At 35.6% G+C, this 7,045-nt stretch overlaps 1 pseudogene; it reads left to right on the top strand.

Annotated features, from left to right (window-relative positions):
• The first annotated feature begins 2,434 nt into the window (after positions 1-2,434).
• Positions 2,435-3,887, top strand: LOC147486424 (uncharacterized; annotated as a pseudogene).
• Positions 3,888-7,045: the final 3,158 nt, after the last annotated feature.

Genomic DNA, 7,045 nt, shown 5'->3' with positions numbered 1-7,045 from the left:
AATTATTGTATGCATATTAACTAGAGTTTTAAAGGAATTAATCCTCGTTCCCCGCTAGGGAGATGTATAGATATCTGAGATAAATTTAGAAAACAAGCTTTTGTTACTAAGTCGTTGTAGTATATATGAAGTTTGTGAGTATCTTCTCTGGAAAACTCTCATGAGGCTATAACTCGTCTACTAAGGAATTCCTAGTGGTTTAAGGCTTTGTTGCAAAAGGTCAATGCAACCGCACTCTGCGAAATGAGAATTAGCTAAAGACTGCACATTTTTTGTCACTTATCTGTTTATATGTCTCTTTTTTGCTTGAGGACAAGTAAAGTGCTGTTTGGGGTAATGTGATAAGCACCCAAAAAGTAATATTGGCAAAGTGCTGTTTGAGTTTTACAATAAAGGTGTTTTCAATAGCAGATTTGAAGGCTTTAAAGACTAAGAAAAAAAAATCAGATTTCAAAGTAAGTGAAAAATCCAACAGTATTTAGAGAAGTCATCTACAATGCTTACATAAAATCTCATTCCATTTATTAGTAAAATTGGAGATAAATCCATATGAAGTAATTGAAAAGCATAAGCACTTTTACAAGGTGAAAGCACAAAAGGGAGTTTAGTATTTTTTTTTTCTAAAGCACAATCTAAATATAAATGAGAGCTTGAAGAACCTTGTATATCAATGCTTTTAGCTTGAATGAGTTTATGTAAGACATTAGGAGCAGGGTGGCCAAGCCTGTTGTGCCAAGTTGTAGTTGAAACCTTAGTGGAAATGAAGTCAGTTGAAGTAGGATGATAAGGTTGATGATTGACACTACACCAAAATAGAATATTAGTAATGTTCACTTTTTTTCATTAGTAACAGTTTTTAAGCGTAAGAGAGTTCCTCCCACTTTAATACCGTGAGTAATTATGAGGAACTGTTACAATGATTTTCCATAAAAATTGAATTAATTTCCAACATTTTGTTTTAATTTTCTTATGAAACTTATGCGCTGGCAAACTGTGAACATTAAAAAAAAACACAAAAAAATTAGAAATTTGGGAAATAGAGGGAAACTGCTAAAAACTTGTGCTCTCTTTAAGTTTCACGTATCACAACTTTTTAACTATGGAAACAAACTATCTTTAAATCTCTCTCAAATCTATTTCGTTCTTGAGTTGTTTGCTGCCGCCGCTTATAAGTATGCCTTCCCTTTCCTCTTCCTTTCAATTACGGGGTTTGGTAATTCTTCAGTTGGATTAATTAACTTCTCTCTCTCTCTCTCTCTCTCTCTCTCTCTCTCTCTCTCTCTCTCTCTCTCTCTCTCTCTCTCTCTCTCTCTAGTTGGATTAATTTTTTAGTGAGGGATTTGCTCGGTTTGTTTCAATCCAAGTTCGATTTGAGTTACTGCAAAAGGTACGATTTTTTATTTTCATTTGTGTGTGTTCTTTGAGCGAAACTACTATCTTGTAGTATGATTGTTTTTCTCTACAAAGGGGATGATTTTAGGGCTTATGCTTTTTACTTTTACATAACAATCAGGCATAAAAAATAATTTTTTTTGGGAGTTGTTAGTTCTCTGTTTCAGTTTGTTCGTTTAATCAGGCATGTAATGGGTATGCTCTATTAGTACTATTCAATATATGAATACTATGCAGTTTGAACTCTTCTTTTGAGTCTCTAGATTGTTTGTGGAAATGCATCTTTGTGGTTATTATCTGTTTACATGTTATTATCGTTGTTTTATCTCTATGGTTTTTTTCCAAGTAAAATGATTGTGGTAAGTAAACTAATCGATGGTGTTAAAACTGACTTTGAGAGATCTTTTCTTACATGTCATTATTTGGGCAAATATATTGTCGTCATTGTCATGAGTGAACTCGAGTGTTTGTATTTTTCTTTAGTGTTTCCTTCTTATCAAATTTGTTATGGTGACTGGATTGAAATATTGAGCATACTTACCATAGTGATTTGATACTTTACCGATATTTCTACTGAAAAAAAAAATGATACTCTGCTAATACCTATACTAGACTTGCATATTGAAGGAACTCCCTGATTTGGTATAATAAAGTTTAGTAAATAGTTGTGTCTGTATGTGTCATATTGTAAGCTCGAAGTCACTTCCATCCTTTTGCCTCTAAACTATTTTGCTTAGATTTTATTTTATTCTAAATGGTGTAGTGTAAGGAGTTATTTTGTAGTATGTCTCAACCAATTCCAAAGGATTGGATGAATGAAATTGACAAATTTGGGATTGTATACAAGCAAGGGGTGTCGGATTTTATTCAATTTGCTAGTGACAAAGACCCTACATTGACCACGTGTCCTTGCCCTTGTAATAAGTGCCGAAATAGGAAAAGGTTTGCATTTGATATAGTGAGAAAACATTTGATTTTGCATGGTATAGAATCAACATACCATGTATGGGTTTTACATGGTGATAACCTATATAAGGATCAAATGGTAGACCGAGATGCAGAAGAAAACGATGAGGCTGAAGGACTCGGAATGGGGAATCTTGTTGATGTTGCTTATGGCATACATGAAGGGCTAGCAGGTGATTTGAATGGAGGCGATGAAAGTGAGGGTGGGGATTTGGAACCACCATATGTTCTTGAACCAGATTTGGGTAAGAGGTATAATGAATATAAACAAAAAAGCGGAAGAAAAATTATACCCTTCATGTGAGGCTCCTATAACAACTCTCTCTGCAGTGGTAGACCTTCAAGACTTGAATAAGCAATATAATTGGTCAGGAAACAGTGTGACCGCACTCTTGTCCATGTTAAGAAAATGGTTGTCGGAAGGAAACACGTTGCCTTTAAAGTATCCTGTAATGAAGGCAATGTTAAAAGATTTGGGAATGAAAGCCAAGTGTATAGATGCATGCGAAAACAACTGTATGTTATATTAGAAGACCAAAGCTGACTTAACGGTATGTCCTCAATGTGAAACACCTAGATACAAAGTGAAAGAGGGGAAAACGGGGAAAAAAGAAACAAAAGAGGCGAGAAAAGTATTGAGACATTTTCCTTTGATTCCAAGACTCAAGAGGTTGTACACAATACCATGGATAGCGCATGAAATGACATGGCACGATAGAGCGACACCTTCTTGGAATTATATATAACACCCAATCGATTCACTTCAGTGGAAGACATGTAAAGATGATTTGCCAGACTTTGCTAAGGAAGGGCGTAATATTTGGCTTGGGATTGCAACTGATGGATTCAATCCACGTGGAGTTCAATCCACTGGTTACAGTTGTTGGCATGTTTACATAGTGCCTTATAATCTCCCTCCGTCTTTGTGCATGAAATCTGAGTTCCATATGATGTCGTTATTAATACCAGGTCCAAAGGCACCGAGTCAAAACATTGATGTATTTCTTCAACCACTAGTTGATGAGTTACAATAGTTATGGAAAGAAGGGGTGGCAGCTTATGACATGTACAAAAGAGAGCACTTTACTTTAAAGGCTATGTTGATGTGAGGGATTCATAATTTACCTGCGTATGGTAACTTATCAGGCTGTGTAATGCATGGTTACAAAGCTTGTCCTATTTGTGGTGATGAAACTCCGTTTATGCATCTTGGGAATGTAAGGAAGATCGTTTATACAAATTACCGAATGTTTCTTAAATATGATCACCCATTTAGGCAGGGCAAGTACTTAGGACTTAAGACAAAAGAGTTAAACCCCCCTCCACCAAGGTTAAAGGGAGAAGTAATTGAGAAAATACTAAGTCGTGTCCATTATGTACCTGGTAAAGTATTAAAAGGTACCAAACAGAGTGTAGATGATGTGGATGTGGTTGCTATTGGAGATGATGAAGATTATGAAGTTACTCAAGCATGGTATAAGAGGTCTATTCTCTTTGAACTGGAATATTGGCCGAAGCATAAGATATGACATGTTATTGATGTGATGCATGATGAGAAGAACACATAATAAATGCGATTCTTGACAAGAAAGACAAAACAAATGATACAGTACATGCGCGAGAGGATTTGAAGAAAATGGGGATTCCTAGTGGTCAGTGGATGCAAACAGACCCAATCACAGGGAGATCTGTTAAACCAAAGACCCTATTTGTCTTGAATAAATATGAGAAACTTGAGTTTTGCACAATTTTGAAGAACTTGAAGCTTCCTTCAGGTTTTTTGTTGAATTTACAAAATGTTGTCACTTTGAGTCCTCCTAGTTTGCTTACAATGAAATCACACGACTATCACGTGATTATGTGTTACTTGCTTCCAGTTTTGTTTAAACATGCTTTTCCAAAACACCATAATTTGCATAAAACTATTCACCATATTAGCTTATTCTTTAATCTTTTATGTTCGAAAGTCTTAATCCGAATGGAAATCCAAGTTGCCAAATACATGGTAGCAGAAGCATTGTGTGTGCAGGAAAAGTATTTTCCAACCGCTTTTTTTGATATCAGCATCCACCTCTTGCTGCATTTGGCTGATGAAGGGCTAATTTGTGAACCCGTGTATCCTAGGTGGATGTTTCCATTTGAACGGTATGTACAATTTTACCTTTATTTCATATTTAACAACAATTATCATCGAAACTATGAAGTACAATTTTGGATTTGTTTATTTTAATAAGGTAATGAAGGAGTGTAAAAATATTCCAAGCAATAAACACTATGTTGAAGGCTCCATTGTAGAGTCCTATATTATTTTTGAATCTGGTAGGTATGTTATGGAGTACATGCCAAATTCACGGGATGGAAATCACAAAGCTACTCGTGAGGCGTTTCTAGATGAAGATGGAGAGTATTGTGGTGAGGGACCTATACTTGAGGGTAAAACTATGACCCTAGGCAAGGAACAATGGATACAAATCTGTAGAAGGGTTCTTTTTCGACTAGACATCGAAAATCTTGATGAACATTATAGGTTTGATTTATTTTTTAACACATTTGACTTGAAATTACTAGTCTAGAAAGTCGTAATAAATAGTCATGTCAAACTGCATAAACAAATTGTAGTGAGTATCGTGCCTTGCAAGCAAGTGCACGTGGTAGAAGAAAAGGGATAGCAAAGACAGAAGTGGAGATACATATCGAGTTCATTGTGTGGTTATGTGACAAGGTATTGTTTTATTATATTGATGTATTTAGTTTACTAGGATATTACAATTTGTATAGTACTTTTAACTTTCTAATTGTCATTTTTTTTCACTTCACAGTTGTTTGCTGAAAAGGACACAAATTGTGACTTATGGCGATTTGTCCAAGGACCATTGTTTAAAGCTAAAACATATAAAAGTACCGTATTAATGGTTTTGTGTTCTCTACTAGGTCGCATGACGAAATAGTTGCCACACAAGACAGTGGTGTTTGCATGAATGCAATCACTACATTTACGTCAAGTAGGAAGGACAAAAATCTCATTAATGCATCGACTAAGTGGTATGGGGTTATCAAACAGATAATAGAGTTGGACTATACGACCTTCCAGCATGTTGTCTTTTACTGCAATTGGGTGAGGGTGGCGGACAAGACCAATGGTTGTAAACTTTGTCCAGATTCTAATTTGGTGATGGTTAATCTCAATAGGCTAAAGAGTGTTGATCAGTATATTGATAAGCCGGTGATTCTTGCTTCTGAGGCTAGTCAAGTATTTTACTCAAAGGATTTAAGAAATCCTAATTGGTGAGTAGTCATAAATTCACCTAGGCGATTGACAAGTAGAGTTGATGAACTAAATGCATCAACTGACTTCCAATCTATTCTTGAGGACCAACCTAATTTGTAGCCTTTGATGCAAAGTCTAACCTGATTGTAATAGTTGCATTATCATATTTCTTAGTTGCATGCGAACTTCTCATTTTCTACTTTTTTCTATTTTGAAGTTTGTTTGTGCAATTAGGTGAGAGTTATTTTTTATTATTATTATCAAGAGTAGTCTTTATAAATGTATACTTTTGAACTTTGTCATTTTTTTTTTGTGGTATCCTAGTGTTACCTCTATGTTCTACCAATTTTTTGTCATATTAGGCTATTTAATAATGTCATCAGGTCAATCACAACATATTGCTTCCCAACCTTTGAGTTCAGTCCCACTTCCATCTCATAATTAATTCAACTTCTGACTCACATACATCTCAACCTTCGGAAGCCTCACCAACGATTACGAAGTTACCTATAGAGTTCAATGGGGATGGTATCGCTGTGGGTCCTAACCATGCCAAATGGAATACCCAGGTTGATGTTTATGTTCGAGCTCGTATTCCAATTCATTACAAAGATTGGAGGAAAATAGATGGAAGCTTCAAGGATAATGTCTAGAACAAATTAATGGTATGGTTTACATGTACTTTAATTTCAATGATAGCATCCATTATTCTTGATAATTAGTATGTTTTTCCAATCCTATATCTACATGTTGTCCAACCCTATGAGTAGAAATTTATTTAATATGAAATGAACAAACCTCACTTTGTTCATGTAGGAAGAATTTGAGCCTAATGTTCCCCAAGCAACGACATGCCGAGAAGTTGAAAAGGGCTTTCCCTAAAAGTTCAGATCAGCAAAGTATGCCTTTCAAAAAGAGATTTTACGTAAGTGCAGGAGCGTGGAAGAAGCTATTGTAGCATGCCTAGATGGCAGGGATCCAAATCATTGGGTTGCGTTTGTCAGAAATGAGAGTACCGCTGAAGTGAGAGCTAGAAACGCAAAGAATCCTGAGAATGCCAAAAAGAACATATATCGACATACTAATGGGTGGGGCACATATGTCCAATTCTGAGTTGAAGGGGGAAATGAATGAGATGAAGTTGATCTTCCTTAGCTAATGTCATGGGCATGTTAAAGGTAAGTTTGCAGTTCGCACTTGTGTTTTCTTGCATACAATATCATTATGTATAACCAATTGTTATTATAAATTGTGTCAGGATGTACTTAAGGCTGTTAAAAACAATGGAACATCGACTGCTCAACCAATCGTGACGCCTAACAATACCGTAAACCGAAATCGTTTCTAGTTTTGTTAAATCACCGACTCAACAAAACTTGATGAATATGTTTGCAAATTTGGATCCTCATTCTAGGACAC

Source organism: Coptis chinensis, chromosome 7 (assembly GCF_015680905.1).
Source record: "Coptis chinensis isolate HL-2020 chromosome 7, ASM1568090v1, whole genome shotgun sequence".
Taxonomy (NCBI): Eukaryota; Viridiplantae; Streptophyta; class Magnoliopsida; order Ranunculales; family Ranunculaceae; genus Coptis; species Coptis chinensis.
The sequence above is the reverse complement of the archived record's forward strand: the minus strand, read 5'-3'. Positions and strand labels throughout refer to the sequence as shown.